This window comes from Pelecanus crispus, chromosome 1 (assembly GCF_030463565.1).
Source record: "Pelecanus crispus isolate bPelCri1 chromosome 1, bPelCri1.pri, whole genome shotgun sequence".
NCBI classification, from domain to species: Eukaryota; Metazoa; Chordata; class Aves; order Pelecaniformes; family Pelecanidae; genus Pelecanus; species Pelecanus crispus.
The window spans coordinates 123,803,644-123,826,086 of NC_134643.1; positions in this window are offsets into that span (position 1 = coordinate 123,803,644).

A 22,443-nucleotide genomic window follows, 5' to 3' on the forward strand; every position below is an offset into this window, starting at 1 on the left:
GAACTTTTAGTTTGCTGGACAGGAGGTTAGCCATTTTATCAGTATCTTAGCTAACAATGAATTTAATACTAAAATGGTAGCTGGGTGTTCTGACCCAAACCTTGAATTTGCAGGAACAAGAGGGTATCTACTCAAACACTTTTCAAGTGATGAAGAGCATTTATATAAATCAATAGCTAGATTTCATTTTTAAAGGTTACTTATGGCTGAAAGCAATTCTTAATATGTGATGGATCACGTCACTAATGTGTGTACCTATTTTTTCAGGATACAAATCTCTCTCTACCTTTATTCTCCTACACATGCCAACAATTTTGGAGCAAAAACACTGATGGGTGAAAATACTGGAAGACCACTTTCTTTCTCACTCTCCCCACCATACCTGCAACACTGTCACTGTCAAAAATAATGCTTTTTGTACAGACAGCTACTAAATACTACACACACGAAGTTTTTTTTCATGGGCTTTGTATCTCAGGCTTCCCCATTTTGCACAAATGACTGAAAAGCTTAATGTGTATGGGGGGTGGTAATTCACATGGTAACTTTACCATGAAATCTCTCTTTCTCTTCCCCCCCCCCTCTCTTTTTAGAACACTGGGCCCCAGGGATAGATACGGTACAAACGTTTCTCTGTCTTTACATATTTGCTTTAAGAAAATCATGCTACGCCCCAAGAATTATCATATGAAAACACTTTTGCTGATCCCCTTCAGCATGAAATTACTGCTTGCATAAACCCAGGAATGCTATGAAGTAGTAACAACAATTATTTTTCAGAATAAAATCTCAGCTCAATCAACATATAACAATACCTGATGACATAAAACCACACAGTTTTCAGACTACAATGCATAACTAGGTTGTTCCTCCCACTGATCACATAGCCTGGTTTTGTAAAATGACAATCCATTTTTAGGTGTCCTAATTTTTAAGTGCTCATGTTGACAAACCTATCTAAGACTTTATTAAGAGTATGAATTCTCAACATTTTCTAAACTTATGTCATGTGGCTGGGGCCAAGGCCATCTCATTACAGTCTGTAACCTATAATACACATCAAATGCATGTTATATAGGGATACAAGGAGCTAGCAGTGCTAGAAAATGTATCTTTCCTATTATAGAGAAAAATGGCCATCCCTAATACTGTTAAGTTAGACTTTCTTCAAAATATTTTATTTTCCAGGAAAAACAAGACCAGCATAACAACTTTAAAATGGTTTGCATTTGTTTTAAAAGAGAATAAAAACTATCATACCATGACATATGACTTATAATGAGATTTTTGAGGCACATTAAAGTAACAATTGAATTAATAAATAATGTTTTGTGGCAAAAGATTACTTCTGTCTGTGCTGGTCACTGAAACCTAATGAATTTCAATGCCCAATGAAGAAATGAAATGAAGAAAAGAATGAAGAAAGGAAAATAAATCCAGCTCATCCTGATGGTTTAGAAAAGTTGGACTAACAACTGGGACTAAATAGCACCTTGATAAATACAGAGAAGCCTCTATTTTTTTAACAGAGATTTCCTACTGGCATTACCTCAAGGAAATTCAGAAACAAAGCCTGTGAGATATAACTCCAGCATTGCAATGCATAAGTAATACTGCTGACCCATTTGACAAACAGCCCCCTTTTTTCATGTCATATCTGAGTAGGAAATCCATGCACCGGGGACACTAGGAGTCTTTCCGCCAAATCATACTAACTCTCACTTAACAGGATCCTGACTTCTCCTTACCTTAACCAGATGACTAACGTTGAGTAGTGGTTAATAAATCCTAAGTGTTAAAATAAGTCTCAGAATTACAGAATCACATTAGCAGATGATAAACGTCAGTAGATCATATTCTAAAATTAACATCCAAGCAGGCCAAGTTTCTAGCAACAGTTCTCTCTGGAGAAACATCAATGCAAACTCAGTTTGAGAATCTGAACTTCATTTTTCAGAATGTATTTTTGCAGATTATTTTTCATCTCCAGTATTTCACTTTGTGCTCTGCCTTTAAGAAGCAGATGTATGTTTTCTATGTTTTTCCAGTGACCCTTTCCCCAGTGTAGATTTCTAGACAAGCATCAAAACAAACAGAAAAATGTGAGAAAAAAAATGAGTGGTGAATCACTAACAGGAGCAGTAATAGACCTTTGGGATGGATTTGAATGTGGAGAATGTAAGGAGCCATAGGAACGTATGGGAGTTTTATGGAAAACCTCATAGATGATGGCCAAGCAGAAGGAGCAGAGAGGGAGACGGTGGTGCTGCCACACCACTTGGTGCTGGCAGTCCAGCAGATGCAAAGGGAGGCATGGTAAATCAGATTGGAGGTGCAGAGGGAGGCAAAGCTGCATGGGTTTTTGAAAGTGAATGCAGCAGCTTGAGCAGAAAAATAATTTTTCCAATTCAGGGCTACAGCTAAACTTACCATGTCTGTGAAGACTGATTTACAGTTTTTTGGTGTGTAAAAGGAAGAGGAGCATGTAGCAATCACACCACTATGCAAAGAGAACAATACAGGATTTAACATAATCCAAATTCCAGACTTGGCAGCTCTTGATATCTCTGGTTTCAGACAACTCTAGGGCAAGCTAAATATTTCAGAGATAGGCCAGAAAGTTCTGCATGCTGCTGTGTCTGCTTTTCTGCTACATAAATCACTTGAAAGGAGGTGAAAAGAATGAAGATCTGTTGACTGCAATAAAGTTTTCATGATTTACTTATCCTGAAATTCTGTCTTATGACCTTTTTTTTTTTTTTTTTACTTTTTTTCATAGCTATTCATATCAGGGTATTGTGAGGCCTCATTCTCTATCATCTTGCTTTTACTGGTCATAGCAAAATATCACCATTGCAATCCACTTTCATTTCATACTTGCTGATTTACAGGCACTTGGAGGAATAAGAAAATCAAAAACCAATTGTCTCCCTTCCAGTCTCACAGCTAAAGCTGTAGAAAAAGCAGTCTGGGACAGCCAGAGTGACAGTGCAAACCCAGCTCCTGAGTAGGTTGCTGTCATGCACGCAAGTGGAAGTGGCCATGATCCACCACAGTCCTTAGGAAGGTAGCAGGGATCCCTCTCATCTCCTTTTCAAAGTGCTTCATAATGATCAGCAAAGCTCACACATGACTAGAATCATCAATGTTGGAAAAAAATTGCAGAAGAGTTGCAATAATTTCTTTTGCCTGCCCAGTCTAGTCATCTTCTAGGGAAATATTGTGGGTCTTTCTGTTGCCTTAATGGATGCTGAATCATGGCATACACTAATCATATTTGACCCCACAAAGTTTTCACTTTCTGATATTTTTGACCTCATTAAGTTTGAGAAGAAGTCATCTACTGAAATGCTACCCAAAGGATTATCTGTAGTAATGTCTTCAGCAAGCTCCTTCATTGCTAGCCCAACAGCACTTTTGTTGACTGGGATTGATACAAGATCCTGAGAAGTTTACAAGCTCAATAAATTTCAATGAGTTTATGATACCCAGTTCCTTTATGGTCCTTTGAACATCTCAGATGCAAGGTTTGGAGTCTTACCATTTAACTTTACTTTGAGCAGAGGAACTAATAAAGCATGGTTTCTTATAGATGTGTACCCTCCATCCCTACAGCTTCCCGCTAGGCTGCAGTAGCCCAATTTCTCATTGCATTCACTCTCTTCCTTGACTTTACTCCTTCTGCCACATCTGTAACTTCCCTCCATGCCAGTAGACCTTAGACTGATCTGCTCTCCCTAGGATGCAATAACTGGCTGACAACAACATGGCAGGGGCTGCAGCCTGAACTGTGCTGAGTGGGTGGCTGGCAATCCAAAACAAGCATGTAGCTGTGGAGTTTGTGCTGTGGCCCTCTGCTCAGTGGGGTATTAATGCAGATCTCTGTCCTCCACCCAACCTTAAATTTTCACAAATACGTACAGAACATCACTGGTTTAAGATGTTAACTTCCTCCATGAATTTAGGTGAAATTTGTCCAGTTTTAAGGCAGTGTTGTGGCTTAACCAAAACCAGTATGAGAAGACAGGCAGCATGGTTCCAGGAGCTGTCCTTGAGAAACAAGCCAGAAAATAGAACGCAAGCAACAATTCCTCATTACACAGGCTTTATAAGTTTAGCTAATCAAATCAGGATAACTTCTGCACCCTCAAGTTAATATTAAATGCAGAACAACTTAATCTTTTCCCATGTTTCTAAACGCTAACTTGAACATTCGTATTTGTTATCACTTTAATACTTTCATTTAATTACAAATGCTTGCCTAAAGTCCAGTAGCTTTCATCCTGTAGTGTGCATATGTGGGTTTATTCTATATTTGTGTTTGTATAAACCTTTGTAACCAAGGTAGTAGCACATGCAGAGTATTTTGTGTCATGTCTAACATCTGATGTGTAGCTTGTTCTTGCTCTTATCAGCTCTACACAGAAAACTTGTACACCTGTTGCAAAGCCTTACTGGGGTTGAATTGTTCTTAATGTCAGCAAACCTTAGATTTAAGTTAGAGAAAGCACATTAGAGATAATTGGAATTAAAGATAGTTAAGCCCAGGATCATTCCCAGTTCTTGCAGGGGTTTCTCCTGAATTCTCAGAACAGCCCCCCAAAAATATAAGTCATGATTTATGGCAAAAGTATCCATCTTCACAAAGAGCTTCATAGCTGTTTCCTTTCCAGAGATTTAAGCGAACATTTAGAAAATCTGTGTTCAGGTCAGTGAGTGCCCTGAAGATAAAGACAAAAGCATTAAATTTGACTTAGTGTTCCTCTTTGAAACCTCCTACAAGGTTTCTACCTCATGGGTAGAAGCAATGATTGAAGAAATCAAGAACACTCCTAGACTAACAGAGGTAAGTCATTTTCACCAAAGAAAACGGCAAACTGTTCATCAGCTCATTTCCTCTGCCAGGAAGGCACCACCAGCACAACCTCCATGCTGCATGGATTCAGCTCAAAGAGATATTCTTTAGATATTCTTTTCTAAAAAGGGGAAATAGTAACATGGGAAAAACTCAAAACTTTCACTGTATCTCCCTTAGTTTCTTATGTAAATGAAAGGAACGCTGAAGATCTCATAGATGCACTTTCTCCTGTGAGACTTTTCCTTGACTTTTCCTTGACTTTTCCTTCCAGTACTTAAAGGGGGCTTACAGGAAGGATGGGGAGAATCTTTTTAGCAAGGCCTGTTGTGACAGAACAAGGAATAATGGATTTAAACTAAAGAAGAATAGATTTAGACTAGACTTAAGTAAGAAATTTTTTACAATGAGGGTGGTCAAGCACTGGAACAGGTTGCCCAGAGAGGTAGTGGAGGCCCCATCCCTGGAAACATTCAAGGTCAGGTTGGACGGGGCGCTGAGCAACCTGATTGAGTTAAAGCTGTCCCTGCTCACTGCAGGGGGGTTGGGCTAGATGACCTCTAAAGGTCCCTTCCAACCCAAAGCATTCTATGATTCTATGATTCTATGAAGCTGAGCCAGAGATGCTGACAGCCCCCTTTCCTCTAGCATGGTATGCATTTCCATCCACAGGCAGGACCCAGAGATGTAAGCAAATGGAAGACAAAGTTGCAGAAGGATTCAAAACAAGTTTAGGCTTGGTTTGAAGTTATGATGTTTATTGTTTATGAAGGAACACACAATGGCTTTATTTTGTATAAACCATTTTCTCCATACTGAGCACACAATTTCATCCTGTATCATGCCTTAGACCTTTCCAAAGACCCCTTTCACCAAATGAAGAAAAACCCTCATGATGGCAAGAACCAGTTTTCCCTCACAGCTGAATATAACTTCTCCCCTGCAACACCAGGAGGAATCCAAGCTCAAAGAGAAGCGCCATTCAAATCAGCTAATCTAACAACGAGACAGACTGACCTGGAGGACATATTCTTTACTCAAGAAGATGTTGTTCTCTTCCTCCTGAAACAATACTCTCAATAGCAAAGCAATGCTTTTTATTTAAGTATTATAAGAAGGATTGTAAGCCATGTTTCCTTATGTATATTTCCTTATGTAACTTGTATCCCGAGGACAACTTCACTCATAGCATCACAACAGTGGAGTGAGCTGATTTTAATGGAAGATCTGCATTTAGCCTGAGACTTCATACAAAGCTAGTCTTCTCCAGACAGCCCAGCCTTTCCTCTAAAACCATTTGCAGTAGAATACAAGTGAACTGCTTCTTTCACTCTATGACAAAGAGGGTTCCTGCTGCCTGAAATGGCCCCTATGTGAAGCAATCTACACAGCAGAGCTAGGAGGGTCCAGCTTTAGCCACCTCCTTGTTATACAATCTGCCAGAATTGTGGGTACCATCTCACATCACAGCAGTAGCTCCAAAAGCTGCATCCTGCCTTTAGCCTAAGCACCAGGAAGCACAAAGGGTGCATAAATAACAGGGGGATTGTTGCCCAGTGCTTGTTTTAGAAAGTGGAAATCCCAGTAAACATTCCCAGGGCAAAACATGAGCAGACATGAGGGGCAAGAGAAGGTTTGGGCACCATCCCATCCCCTCCTGCAGGGCTGAGACTGATGCCAGCAAAGCATGTACCAGGCACGTGTATTGTGCATGCTTATGGCAACGCCGTCAAGCTGAACAGCTAGTGGCAAGCATGGATAGGAGGTGTTTATGGTCTTTGCACCAAGGAATGCAGAGGTTTATTTCACATGGGGTGGAGGGAGTTCCTCACTCCATAGTGATTCACAGCTTATCTACACTCTTGTGGGTGATTACAAGGTTGCCGCCATTGATGCCTTTCACACTGTGTTATTTAACTCAGCTTCTTTCTTTCTAGACGTTATGAAAGCTCACCTATTTATATCCATCAAAAGTCTTTAAAATACAGCACCAGGACACTCTGAAATAAATGTAACCCCTTAAAATCATATGTTCATCCACTCATGCGGTGTGCAAAAGTTGCAAGGTAAGGGATGAAATGCAGCACTCTCAGGCTTTGAGCTGAGAAAAGAGGTGCGCAATATCTCACCTGCGGGCAGCAAGGCACTGTGGAGTGTGCATGTCTAGTGAGATCAGCAGAGGAGGCATTGTTTTGCCAGTCCTACCAAAACAGCCCAGAAACCTGCCAACCCCCTGCACAAGATCTCCCCTTCAGCCAGTTGCTGTTTCAGGGAGCTGCAGGCAGGATTTCCACGTTCCTGTTTTTCCCTCCCCAGGCTGTCTCTCTTTGGATGTATCTCTGGCTTTGTTCCTCTCCTGACCACACAGCATTTTGCAAAGTTCCTTCACCTCTTGGCACTTCAGAATAACTGAATCTTTTCCCTAACATGCTGTATGCAAGAGGACAGGTCTCAGGACAGTGAGAGACTGCCTGCCCTGGTAAAAGCAGAGAGGAGTAAAGGCTTCCAAGGGCTCAGGAGAGGCACAAGGAGTAGCTGGCATGTCCCCAGGCCATGTCCATGTCTCCTACCTTCAGGAAAGGAGGCAGCCCCCTGCAAGAGGAGCTGACATGGAGCCCAGCAGTGGGTGCCATGTCCCCAGCAGCAGGCACAGGTCTCCCCACTTAGGGAGGGAAAGATGTGGCATTACCAGTGCCTTCTCCTCTCTGGAAGAAAGCCAGATGTGTAGGGCATCATCTTGTCAAAATTGCTTTGCAATATGGAAGGACATGTCCTGAAGTGCAGATCATTGCAGTGCTCAAGCCCCTGCCAGGTACCTGCAAATTAGAAAGCTGCAAAGGTAGCTGAAGACTATCATCTTCACCAGCCCGTTTGCTTCTGGGCACCTGCCAACACAGCCAAACCATGTCATGGTGAGGGCCAGCACCTGAGATTACCAAGGAAAACAGGAGGGAGCCTTGGAGGAAGAAGCACATACACCAAGTCTCTAGTCATCTGACTTGTCTTTTCACAGGGTCCCCTTTCATGTCTCCAGCACACTATAGAGAAAGGAAATGTTCTTCTGCAAATGACGTTTCTCACAGTTGTCTTTAATTGCTCATGCCTTCTGGATAGGAGCTTTTATTTTTATTATTAGGCGATTGAAGTTGTGCCTAAAGTCTCGGCCCCAAATTGTCCAATCAAGCAAAAGGCAAGCAAATGAAATCCATGCAAATAGGCTATTCTTGTTTTGTTATTATTTGGGTTGTTACCACATCCCATAGCACACTTTCCCATTAGCAGTGTTGGGAAAATGTCGTTTTAGCAGCCAGTTGTGGGCCTGGTGTTATTTGTTTTGTTCCTAAATAGTATAAACATGTAAGAAAGAAAGATAGGTAGATTGACAGGCAAGTATCTGTTTATATCTCTGCATGACTCCAATAACTTTTTACAAGCTTTAGCTTTATATACAAAAGCAAATCATCTACTATCATTAAAGATTAATTAAAGAAACCAACCAACAGGAAAGAAGAGACACTCTCCCGCAATAGAGAAAACAGAACATCTTGCTTGTTCTCAGGATGGTCTCCCCAAACCTCCTGACGCTGCCCTGGCAGGTGGGTAGGCAAACCCCTGACACTTAAAGTCCCAGTACAGGAATCGTATGTGCACATACTACTCTTGGTTTCCCTGCAGGAATTACTCTTCCTACTTAATCTACCAGAGAAACTAATTGTTCTTGCAGTACCTCTGTCATCTACTCTCCTGGGGTACATGAATGAAAGGAAAGAAATAAAATAATGGTGCAATGCAGTTTACTTTAAGCCCTCCAACATTAAATCCAGCTGTTATAACCTAATGTTCTTTTGCTTCTTCACACATTTTCATCTGCTGCTGTCAGCTGTTTTGCAGTTGCAAAGAGCTTTCATTCCCAACACTGCTGCTCTTCCCTCTGATCCTTTTCTCAGTCTCAAATGAGAGCAGGATTGGACTCATGCTTTCAGGGTCTGAGTGATTTCAATGGGAGAGGCATTCTCCTGCTCTCAAGGAAGTAATAGGAAATTCTTGCCAATACATCTTGCAGAAGAAGGTAGAAATCCCTACTACTGTTACAGCACATCTGTCCACAGCAAAATCCTGCTGAGACCAAAGTTCTCTTGGTGCTCCTTTTCCATAGCCACAGGGAGAGTAGTGTGCAAGGCAGCAGAGGATCAGGCCGATTTCATCAGGGCATAGGCACAAGTTAAAATGAAGACACTGTAAAAAAGGAGGCAAGAGAAACTTTTACAATCCTTTTTTGCTTTTTATTCTTTGCAGTAAGCCTCACTCAGGGACACCTTTGGCAAGAAGGCGCTAGGTGCCGTGCGAACACATGGGCAGAGGTTCTGCTTGCATCCACAGCAAGAGAGATGAAGGAGCAGGAAGCTGAGCAGAGCTGCTGGAGGAGCCCAGCCTAAGGTGTCTCAGCAGGCCAGCACCTGAGCAGGGTGCGATGGCAGCTAGATCTGCATTCCACGTCCTGCACCCTACTTACCCTGGTGGGGCAGGACACACACCTGAGAGTCCCCCATTTGCACCTGCTTAGCTTTTGAGTAAGGTCATCCTAGTGATCAATAAAAAGTGCCTTCAGGGAAGCCTCGCATGGGAAATAATTTGCCTGGAGACAGAAGGCACAGGGCGGTGTGCTTTCCAAGCAACAAAAACTGGCTTCAGGTTTTAAAGACCTGAGATTCATCTACCTTCCTTCTCATATAGTGGACACATCTTGAATCATTGCAGTAGCTCAAAATTATCGTTTAAGGGTCATGATCATAACTAAGGTAAAGCGGAAGGAAGATTAAGACGTTATAAATTAGGCACAAGTATGAGCTGAGGCAGAGATATGCTCAGTAAAAAATACACATTTTATACTAGCAACCAGTTAAGACGCTGGTTAGACAGGATGAATCTCCTGATAGGATTACACATTTTTTAAAAAAAACTTCTAAATCATGGCACTGTTTTAAGAAAACTGCATGTCTATATAGAAAACTTTCCCTTTTTGATACAAAGTGACTGTTTATTTCATCAATGCTTTATTTATAGAGGCCTGCACTTGGCCTTACAAAACATCTATTCAAACACCAGTGACTCAGATTTTTGGGACTTTCCTGCTTGTCTGGGAATAATGTTTATAATATAAATGTCTAGTTAATGAAATGCCATTTTCTGCGTGTCACTGACCTTTGAGTTCTGTAAGAAGCAGGCAAATAGCACCAGTCCTTCTTTATTCTTGGAAATATAGAATGGCAATTGCAGTGTTTCATTAGCAGATGACAGTGACAGATCCTGTTTTGATCAGGCACTACTTTTTCCGCACATGCTTCTGTGACCAGAAAAGTTAGCACAGCATTTTCTAAGTTAACACACTGCTTTCCCTGAAGTAGTAAGACCCTTGTTAGATGGAACTGGAAACTGTGCTTCTGGAGGTAAGGACTATCTTTTTTCCTCTGTTTTTACACTGCCGAATCCATTGGGGCACATAACAAAGGTACTTAAGCACTACAGTAATAACATACTATGATGTAAGCAATGATACTGCGTGAACACTTGAATTAATTACAAAAAAGGATCAATCATCTAAATTAGTTAGGATGCTTCACAACTGGAGCCCAGATTCAGACATGCACAAAGAAGAATTTTAACTCCTCCTGTCTGAGACAGGGAAGAGCCCCTTTTGGACTCATCCAGCAAGTGTTTCTTCCTGTGGGTAAGAAGGATCTTGTTTGGGAGCTTGGATGGAGGTGGTGCCTGTGCATCCCATTTGTCTCTTTGAACACAGCAAATTCCTACTGTCACCACTGCTCTGTGACAGTGAGCCCCACAGCTTCACCCCACACCACTTTGCTGGGATGCTTTTGTTGATTGTAAATCTTCCATCTGCTAGTTTAATTTGTGCTCCCCTCCTCCCTCCCTGCTTCGTGTATCAGAAGAGGCAGCAGCCTTGTTAATTTTCTTTCCAGGACTTCATTGGCTTTTCCGGTCATGGAGGCCAATTTTCCTCTTCTCTTAAATATCTTGGTATTTCCCCCTTTTAAAAACCTATCTCCTCTGACCCTTCATGTTTTCTGTTGGAGGAAAAGCCTATGTAAAGGTGACAATAACACTGAAACCAACATCAGATTTTTTAGCATTTTATTATATTATTGTAATATATTATTATGTATTATGCATTATATACTCTATATTATATATTGTATATTGTATATTACATATATTATTACAGCATATACAAGTGCCCAGACAGATCCAGCATCGACCCACATTGGGAAGAGGGCTGGCTATTGAGCGTGCTGTGAGTAGAGCTGGGCTTTTGGTGTGCCTGGATTGAGGGGATGTAAAGGGGGTAGGATTTGTGGCAAATGCCTCAGAAGAATGAAAGTATAGCAAACACATACCTGATTTACGGTGAGATAAGACCTGGAATGTGGAACCATTACTTTTTCATGCACTTAACATGAATCTCGAGGAGGACACATGGTACAGCCCCTGAATTGGGCTCCTCACAGCCCCTGCTCCCCCCCAGGGGCCACACATGTACCCCAAAAGTCATCCAGTAAGCAGAATTTCCTACACACTCAACAGCAGCACAGCAGTCCCTGGGTTTGCTTAGTTTTTCTAAGGGGCCAAAGCATAAGGGAAAGGAGCTAACTGCCCCCACCTCCCGAAACTTCTCCACTGCCAAATTGGGCTGTCATTGGCCAAAATGCTGAAAAAGTCTGCTGGGGGGAGGATATACTGATAAACAGACAGACAAAAGGGTAGCGTCCTCCCCAAAGTACAGTTAGAGTTTCCACTGCAACCAGACCGAACGATGCTGTGAGAGGTTATGCTGCAGTTGTTGGAGAAGAAAAGTAACAACCAAGAAATGGCAGCCCGAATTAGCAGTCCTGGCTCTGTTGCTGGATTGGTAGCAAGTCTTTAGCAGCCCATGCGCTATCATGAGGAGTTGCTAAAGGCAGAATAACCATTTGAAATCTAGCCAGTTAGTTAAAAAGAAGTCATGTTTTTAAATTCATTCACCTCTCATACCAGATGCTGAGTCTTCCTATCGGCACTGTATTTTCTCAGTTTTGTTTTTCTCATTTTAAACCACCCCATACCATTACTACTGAAAGTTAGACATAGAAGAGGAGAAACCAACTGGCTGATCAATAGTCAGTGCAAAGAATAAAATGGACCCTTGGAAACATCTGCCAAACACACAAATCAAATAAACTGACAAAGAGAAAGCACTCTTTCTGCACTGTTTCAGTACTCATATATATTCCATATAAAAGAAAGTTAAAAAATCAACACAGGTTAAATGGGCTACTTTATATTGCACGCTGTTTTGAAAATACAAAACTTTATCTCATTCTTATGTTACCAGAGTTTCTTCAGTTCTTTCAGGAGAACTGAAAGTGCTTACAGGCAAGGGTTTAAAAAAGAGGGAGTCTCTCAAATGTGTAAGCTATTGGTAGACAAATCTGTGCGGATCCCGTGCTAGACAACATGCTTAGTTTAATGAGTGGTTTGGTTTTACAGTTCTTTCAATATATGGTAGAAGAAAGCAGCCATTAACCAGCTCATAATTTGCTGGTTAGTCACCTGTAACCCATATAATGAAAATAACCACATGACTAAAAGCACTGAATGAACAAGGATTCATCCATGAAAGTTATTTGCAGAGTTTATTTACTATGTGCAGCACGTTACATTTTGCTGGGCCGAAGACTGCTTACAAGTGCTTAAGTGACGAGACATAAATTGTAAGACAAATGCTGCCAATGGAGCCACTAGATACAAACACTGCTTTGGCTTCCTCGCAGAGCAGGAATAAACAGCTGTAAAACGCACTGGAGTATTATGGGAGCAGGAACCCCATGGGAAAAGTTAAAAAGAATACATTTTTTCTGAGGCTGTTCTCCTACTAGTAGCTAAACAATGTGCACTTAAATCTGCCAGCGTTTTCTGTGTTTCCATCAGCTTGTCTCCCATTGTTCATTATGCAATATCGTTCAGCCTTATAACATCTGAACAAAACCAGGGCAGCAGGCATGACAGTTTGTTACTGCTGGTGATTAACTGCGTGGTCCCCGTCACCCTCAGGGAAAGCGGAGATTGAGCTCAAGGGAATTTCTCTAATTAATTTAAACCCTATGGGCTTAAGATATGCTTCTCCAACTGCCGTCATTTGGAAAGCGCAGTGCCGTGAGCCAAGGGCACAGAGCTGGAAGCCCTGAGCTGATGCGGACATATATATACAGCATTGACTGAAAACTTGTTTTGAGCCTTCTCATATTTTCCTACTACAAAGGATTTCTCTGGGGGCTTTCTGACACTGTCATTGATCCTCCATGCCTCCAGCTCTCTGGGGATGAAATTTACCCCAGGAAACAGAGCCAGAGAAGTACTTCAGCACCACATGTCAACCTTCAAAATAAGGCTAGGATAGCCCTGAGTTAACACACAGACTGGCGATGGCCTTCTGTACTACGTGGCAAAACCTCCCCTTTCCCCAACATACTCATTAATGCTAATCAGGCACTGATATTTATACACCTACACCAATCGCAGAATACTGGCGTTAGCCATGGCATTTGGGAGGTAAATGATATTTAGCAATCTCCTTTAAGATGAAAACTAAAGGTAGCGACTTTTTCCTGGCTCTGCTAGAGTTTTCGCTATAAAACAAACTTTCATATCTGCAACATGTGCCCCCTTTGCACCCTGTTGGGACCATACCAATGCTAAATATTGCTCCTGACAGAAACGGGTTATTTGTAGCCTGACCAAGCAAGGAGTGAGTTAATGCCCCAAAGCCATGAGTTACTTCTCTTTCATCAGACCATCCTGTTCAGGCAGACACAAAATGAGAGCCCCTCGGCCCCAGCTAGCTGGAGGCTGCCCAGTGGGGGACAGGGGACAGCCACAGAGGGAAGGGGTGTCCCCGGATGGGGCTCTGAAAGCGGCCGGGGGCAGCCATATGGGGCAGCCACCCCCTTCCACCGCCCCCTCGGGAACAGTCCCACGGGCAGCCCTCTGTGGACCTGCCGCAGGCCCTTCCGTGGGCAATGTGTGCCATGGAGCCCACCCTCCTCGTGCCTTGAATCAGTCCAGGGTTCGGCCCCTTTTTAAAACCTGGTGCACACCCTTGTGCTGTACGGGGGGCTGGGGAGGACTTCCAAAGCGTAACTGTGAGATAAACGTGCAACGCCATCGCAGCAGGGTAACATTCGTTAGGTTTGTTAATTATGGAAGCTTTGCAGCTCAATGTTTAATATTGAACAAATCGCCGGTTTGGGTCTGCACAATTACTGTCTGGATTGATAAATACCTCTTTAATTGGCAAAGCTTGCGTGAGATGAACTTTTAAATCACAGCATTTCCACACAATACAGTGTGAAATTTCTTTCCTTTTTTTTTTTTAAATGAGTCACAAAGAACTTGATTTAAGATGTATTGCTATCTCCTTTTTAAGTGGAGTCAGAATGGCTGTACCATAGCCTAATATTGCCAGTATTTGGTGCCAACACTTTGATCCATACACATGAACTGGATATAGACATAAGAGCTTACTAAACAAACTGGACAGAGTCCCAGTGGGAACACTCAAAAATGTATTAATCAAAGTCAAGCGGCAGAGCAAATTGAACCAGTTCATTAATTATGAAAATTCTCTCACGAAGTGACATGCTGTTAACTGTGTGGATACTTAACACATTTGAGTCTGTAGACTTCTCTCCATACATGCAAAATTTAGTTACAAATGGAAGTTTTCTTTTTTCCTTCTCCTTCTTTGAATTTAAAAAAAAAAAAAAAACCAAGGGCATTACAAATATCACGTGGGCATAGCTAAACACAGCATACTTATTGCAGAAAAGCGTCTTTGCAAAGGTGGGTGCACTAAAGAGTCAGCAGGCCAAGGAAAAAACATTATGGTCAGCAATTTTGGGAAGCATACCCTTGAAGGGAAGAGCAGACAACCTGTCAGCTGTACTGTAGGAAACAGTGAGCCTCTAGAAGCAGGCACCGGTGATTGCACAGGCCTCCCAGCAGCACCATCTACCCAAGCTGCTGAGCTCTGCCACCCATGCTCAGAGGCAGGGAAACGCGAGGTCTGGAAATGCAGGCAGGGGACAGTGATTGGGCAGCCAAGGATTAGGACAGACTTTATTGGCTTGGGGAAAAATGACATGAGAGAAAATGTTTCCTTACTTTGCTCACTAGTGTACAAACTTCATAGGCAAATGTTTTTCAGTTGTTTGTGTTTGATAGATTCTGCTACCTTTAGCAGACCTCTTAAATAAACACCAGAGATTCACAGATGCCCGCAGATTACAGGCTAAAAACAAATGCCAGTCAATATTGTTTCTCTTTCTCCCAGCAATGGAAAAGAAACAGTTGCCCACAGATTAAATCCTGAAGCAAAGCGTTTATTTTTTAGGGGATCTTTTGCTGAATATGGTCTCAGACTCAATTACAAGACAGAGCCTGACATTCTCAGGAGGGATGCAAAGCACATTTACCTACAGTCCCCTTAGAAAAGGAGAGCAACGTGAGTGTGCATTATCAAATCCTGTGAAGGAAATCAAACTGGTGTTTGAATGATGGGATTACCAGTCCCATGGATGCTGTGATCACCAGCCCTATAATACATAATTTTTTCTAGTTTCCTGGTCTTTAGCACTTCTGTACATCATGGACTTTAAAAAAAAAAGTAAAAATTAGAAGAACGTGGCTTCAGATTTTTCTTGCTTTTCAGACTGATTCAAATAAACTATCTTTCCAGTGCAGGAAAGAAGAGACAAATTATATTTCTAAGGTAAAGAACAGTGATAAATTAAAAGACTCACATAGCCCAATTCACCAAGCTCTTTCTGACTGTAGCTGGTTGTGAGAAAAATAGAGAACCTGTTTTTCATCAGACAGATACAATTTAACTGAAAAAGTGCATTTTATTCAAAGTTTTTGGATTTATTCTGTGTATTTTCTGTTTCTTCTCAAGGTTTCATCTGAGTACTTCTCTTTTCCCTTTTTTTTTTTTTTCCCAAGTTCCTTGCTGCCTATCACGATTTGCCCTGGTCAGAGATATTTATTCTTTTTCTCCTCTCCTTTCCCTGACCCCTGAGAACAAATGGCCACTCAGGTATTTCTTGGTTTAGGAAATACACTCATGAAAAAAGAGCAAAACATTTTGTTTCAATACTTTCAACATGCGAACATGTAAGAATGAAAGAAAAGCACTAACTGCCATGCCTTGGCATTTTTTATAGAAAGACTCAGCCTCACTTCAACTAATTTCAGCTTTCCAGAAGTTAGACTTTTAGTGAGCCAGCCATTTGGGCTTCCTGTATAGTCAACAGAGACAGGCATGTGCCCAGGTGAATTCATCCTCCCGATTTTAGTCACCTCTCCTAGGATGGGATGAATCACATTTGCTAGAGCCAGGGAGGTTGAACTGCTGGCTTAGATTAAGCCCTGAACCTTGATACAGCCAAAGTTTGGCTGGAGGATTTCTACCCACAGTGAATATACACATTATGAAAAATATCACTGGTCTTGACACAAAACATTCAAGTACATTTAAGTAAAACATGTGGGCATTTTAACTGCTAAGTCTTTGTTTCTGTATTTAATCCAAAATTACTTACATAAATGCTCTACTCCACACTTCCTAATTTTTTTAAATTGTTCTGCAATTTTTCCTGACATTGTAAATCTTTGTCTCCAATTTGAAATTAAGTTTAAAGTTAAGAATTCAACATTTTAGGTGAAATAAAATTTACTTTTTCACAGATCTGTTGGTTAATTGTTATTCATTGAAGTACTCCACTGATTTCAAGACATGTCACTTGTATAGAAGCTGTTGATATGGGAAATATTTCAAGAAAAGGGCATGTCTCAGCAGTTAAAAAAATGTTTGTCATATATAAGTCCAATGGTATGGGAGCTACCAATTGAGAGACTAAGCTTTGCTTAAACTTTGACTAAGATTTAAAGCTTTGACTAAGATTTAAGGAGCACTTTTGTTCAGGGAATACCTGGATGTTATCTCCACAGGTATCTGGTGACTCCAAGGTAGAGAACAGTGACCACCCTTTTGCCTTTCCTAAGGGCTAGTCAGGTGAAAGAGGATAGCTAGCCCATCCTCCTTATGTGACTACAACCCATTAGCCCAAAATCCTCCTGATACTCAAACAAACACGATATTCTTGCAAAACCCCTTTTCTGAAACTGTAGCGATCAGCAATTAATGAGACTGCTTGGTACATCTAGTTTATATGTATTTAAGTATAACTGCTTTTATCCAGCAGTACTGGGAAGCAGTCACATACTGGGAATACTAAACATGTTTTACTTGGGAAGCCACTGAGGAGGAAGGTCTCAGGAGGAATAACTGACTCTCCAGCAGCCCGGGGGAAGGCGAGAGGTCCCCTGGTCACATTGTGGAGCCACAGTAAGGTTGTGCCTGTTGTTCCTCATGGGCCACGCTCAGGTCCTAAGCAGCAAGGGCTGTTTGCCTAAATCCTCATTTCCACAGAGAAAAAAACATTTCCCAAAGCATCTGAAGTGTTAAAAATTAAATTCAGATTTTGGGCGATGGGGTCATCTGCTTTGCTGAGCAGAGTCCGTTAATATGGAAGGACACAGCTTTGTCATGAAATGGGGAAAGTGGGGGCTTTTTTATTAATAACATTTATAAACTGAGTGAAATAACTCTTTAAGTTGTTACAGATAGTAACATTCTCTTTTTATACCTATAAAGCTGTATAGTTAAATCAGACAAAACGACTACTAGCATAGGTGCTCAGCAACATCTAGTGACCAGATCAGGCTAATGCAGGAAAATATTAGGAATGAACTCCTGCGCAAACACACTTAAGTCTGAGACTGAAGCTAAAATTGTGATTTTATGCTCTCATTTCATCAAGGTTTTGTTCCAGCTAAAAATCATTCCATTCCTGCATAAAATGCACTAGGTTTAAAGTAGCCATTTTCCTTAACCAACATTCAGATTTTGAGAGAAAACTCTGTCCATAAAAAAAAGACTAAGCAAATCCCACATAACCAAATGGTCAAAAAAGGAATGTGAAATTATTAGAAACTGTTGCTACATTAATAAAAAATCTGTGTATCAGACCCTGCTTTTAAGCACCAGTGATGGTGTCAAACCATTGAGATGTCCGTGATATGGACTGAGAACTATGCTGTATCTTTATTTAGGGGTTCAGAATTTAATATATAACCTATTAAAACATAGGCAATAAGATGTTTTAAGCAATATGTTTAACAGATGGTGGCTACCCTGACTGTCTGTATGGGTGCTGGAATTATATGTAAGCAGCAGAAGTAATCTTTTTTTTTTTTTTTTACTTTTTAAATATTGTTTTTATTTGATGGAAAATGTAAACGAAAGTAGAAAACTTTCTTATGCTTTTTTTAACTGTTCAACTGACCAGCTGTTTCCCATATTAACTTTATCAAAGACCCATGAGGGGAAAATGTGCAATTCCTTGGGTAAACAAATTACCGGCAAAAAGACAAAAGTGGCAAATTTGTGACTGCATACGTCAGCAATTTCAGATATAAGTCTCTGGGGCTTAATTCTGAATTTGTTACACACCCACAAACCTAAGACCTTGTTGATTTTCAAAAACTAATCCCAGCTAAGAAAGGATGCAAATTTAAAGCAAAATAGCCCTTCTTGGATACCACCCCACATATACAATCCTTACCTCAGAATAACAACCTCATGTTGTCGATGAATTAGTGGTTTTCAAACAACAATAACCTTTCGAGGATGGCTCTCCCAGAGGGAACTCAAACACAGGCAGCGAATCCTCTGGGGCATACTGAACTATAAAAATCCCAGGAGGAACTCACAGGGAGCTGGATTGGGAATATCTCCTCCCAGCGTGTGACAAATTCTTCCCTCCCGGCTTGGTTGCCCCATTGCACTCCTGGATGTTGGAGGTCTGGCCACAAACATGGTTCATCCCCAAGATACGTAAAAGGCCCCTGGTGCTGCTTCACTCCACGAAGCTAAAGCTTCCTCTGGGTGACACCCATTTCTAAGACTCTTCCCAAACCTCCATGTCAGGTGCAAATACCCCCAGGGACAACTGCTTCTTACCTATGCTTAGAAACTGCAACTAAATGAGCACGGCTTGTCTGCTGGCTTTTCCACTGCCTTTTTTTCCTGCCGAATCAATCCCAAAATGCAGGGCAGGAAGAACATATGGAGTTGAATGACTCAAAAGGATGGACAGGCACAGGCACACAATGAGGATCTTGGGGAGTTTTTTGGCTTTTTTGTATGATAAAAAATTAGAAGTGAGCATTCAATTCAAACGTGCTGGGCAAAGCAGTTTCCTAACATGGCTAATGCTCTGCTCACATTGCTTCCTTTCACTGGCCTTCAGTGAGCTTCTGCTTCTTCCTTGCATGGTAATTCTCTTCTCAGTCATGTTTCTGTGCAAAGACACTGAAAGACAAGCTGATTTCTCCACAGTATAATCATGGCAAGGCTTCTGGTAGGAGCCTATTTTGGAAGAGTTTTATGTTTACTTAGGAGAGGAATGATACAAATGACTCTCACGTTGTCAGCCAGAAGGAGCAGAGCCACCTTTGTGTCCATCGCTCATGTGGGACCCACCTGTCTGCATGGCAAATACACACAAGAGTTGCATAGGGCTAGCACCAACAGCACTAAAAGCTCACATGGCCCCAATATCATCAGGCAAGAACGAACATCTCATGACCCAAACCATGCATGTTTGCACCCACTGAAACCCGGCACCCGACCAGTGGCAGGGGAAGTGGACAAGGCGGCAGAGGGTGGGCCAGCAGTACGATCCCTTTCACACTCTTACCTGAAAAGCAAAGCAAGACAAAGGAGAGAAAGGAAAGGGTTTTTTAAAGGATATTTTCTGCCCCTCGTTCAGGAAAAGCTTGAAAATAGGACACCCAAATGGTGTAGCTGCAAAAGGCAGCAAAAGAAGTCCAAAATGTTTTGACTGTGGTATGTTTTATTGCTCTGCAGAAAGGAAAACAAAAATACTTGATAGTTACATGCTTGATATCACAAGATTGCTACCCCAGTGGGGTACAGGAGAGACTTTTCTGTCTAGCCTGCCTTCCCTTCATGGTTCATCCACAGTCCAGCCCCAAGCTTCCAAAACCATCCAAAACAGCCTGCTCAGCCACAGGGAAGATCCCCCCTTAAGAACTAAGCAATCCATACATTGCTACCCAAAATAGCTTCTGCTCCCTGAGCTTCTCCGCAGCTTTGTTGTTAGAAATGTATCTTGTTCATTCATATCATCTCTTTCTTTATCTAGGTGTAAAAAAATGACAGCCTGGGAGAAAAATGAAATCTTGGAAAGTGGTCTGAGGTCAGATTGTCAGTGTTGTGTGGATGAGTTGAGGTCAAAGACATCTTATGCAAGAGCACTGGATATCCTTAAACTCAGGCATTGTCTTGGCAAGACAGAAAAAGTATTTAGGGTCTGTTCCAAAGACTCACATTACCCTCCATCCACCATGGGTGAAGCACTGATTTTCCCAAATTATGTGTGTTATATGTATTTCTAAAGGTGAATGCATAGTGTGATTATCACTTATGTCATGGAGAGCTTTTGCTTCCCAGCCACATGAGGCAACTCATTAAATAATCATTGATCTTTTTAATTCTGGGTGAATGAAATAGAAAGTTCCCATGAAAATTCATTTGACTATTTAAATGAATTTCCTATGACCTTTTGAACACATGTTCTCATAAATGATTTTACTGGCAAAAAATATTCACCAAACAACAAGTCTCCAGTGAACACTGCAGTGTATATCAGAAAGCAAATCTGCATCCACAGTCAAGAGTCAGGGGATGCAGGACTCCAACTACACACCATACTTGGTCAAACCAGGTACAACTTCAGGTTTGGAGTCTGCTCATCTGATCCTGGAGGGACAACTTGCATTTCTGCCTGCAATCCCCGACCAAGGGACCAGGCCACCTTTTGTTCACACAGCTCCTCACGCCACAGCAGGAGCCCCATCTCACGGATCATTGTGGACCTCCACCCGCTTCATGAGGAGCAGCCTGTGGCAGGGGCAGTGCAGGACTGCTGCCCTTTTAACAGCAGCCGAGCCTCTGATTGACTCAAAACACTTGCAGAAGTGCTCATCAACCCTACGTGGGGCCATCCTCCACAGCTATGGGTGGAGGGCTCTCAATGGAGATCAGGAGGAGTGGTTGCTGTGGGACTGCGGGGCTTTGACAGCACACTGATCTGCACCAGAGGGTCTCCCCATCATTTCCAAGTGCCTCCTCACAGCTGTACAAGTCCTTTCATGTATGCTCTCTGCTTGGATATCCCCATTGAAACTATGGCCTTGATGTCCAGCCTTGAAAAAGAGCCCTAGAGGTTCCTTCTGCACATCTTTGCATATCTGCAAAGTCCCTCCAGTCTCCAGAAATACCCCAAGTCCCTCCAGTCTCCAGAAATTTCTAAATATGTGAAGGAAGTTATTCAGAGACGTTTCTGTTATGATTTTGCCCAGAGGTTACTCAAAACCAAAGGCTGACTAGTCTGTCAGAACTGATGAAACTCCAGTTTTGGAGAGCGGGAAGATTCCCCTGGGTAGTTCACTATAAAAAGCAGACTCAAAAAATATAATGAAATGAAAAATTCAGGTAGAAGAAGTATCTGAGATCTATGAAATCTAACTATTACCATGTATATGAGATAAGATGTCTCTGTTGATCTACCTATTGAATAATATATCTGCTACAATCATATGATCCAACCATGCAGAAAAGAAAAAAAGGAGTTAATTATTGTAATTCTGGGGGGCAGGAAGGTGAAATATCTCAAATTCTCCCAGACAGATGTTTTTCTGATAACGTGAGAATATTCACAAACCTCCTTGCAAATGCCGTGTCGTATCCACATGTGCCAATTTTCGTTCTTTCAAAGACTTCAGAAGTCAGGCTTAGCGCATATGAGTGCAGCTGATGCCTTTGATTGAGGATATTGTTATTACTGAACGCAATTCTGTCACATTTGCTCATCTGAATGCAACCTCTGAGGAGTTATCTGCACACAAGCTGCTTCGGAGAGTATGCAGCACAGACCTTTCCTTTTTGATATTACATGTGTTTGTTCTCTTGAAAGGCTTTTAGCCCTGAGGTAAGGATTAGACAACAATTTAGCAGCCTTAAAAGACATCATAAAAAAATAGACTCAACTGTCATCTTCAGAAGAAAGAGGCCTCATTTGGTTTTCAAGGGTGTTGCGTTGTTTTCCACACTAGAGTTACTGCTGCTTACAGCAGATGCAAACCAGAATCATTTTGGCAAACTGAGTCGTTCTAGAAAATCCACTGCTGTAATGTCATTATGATAGTCTCTTTTTTACCCAGTGCTCATCACACATCTAACTTGTAGTTCACCAGAACAACAGAAAAAAAAAAAGTTTCAACCAACACACTTTGAAGTAAAACACCAAAATGGAGCTCACGGCATCACCAGCCTGGGCATCAAAACCAATTCATGTCCAGTCTGGAAATCAAAACTAATTTGCATG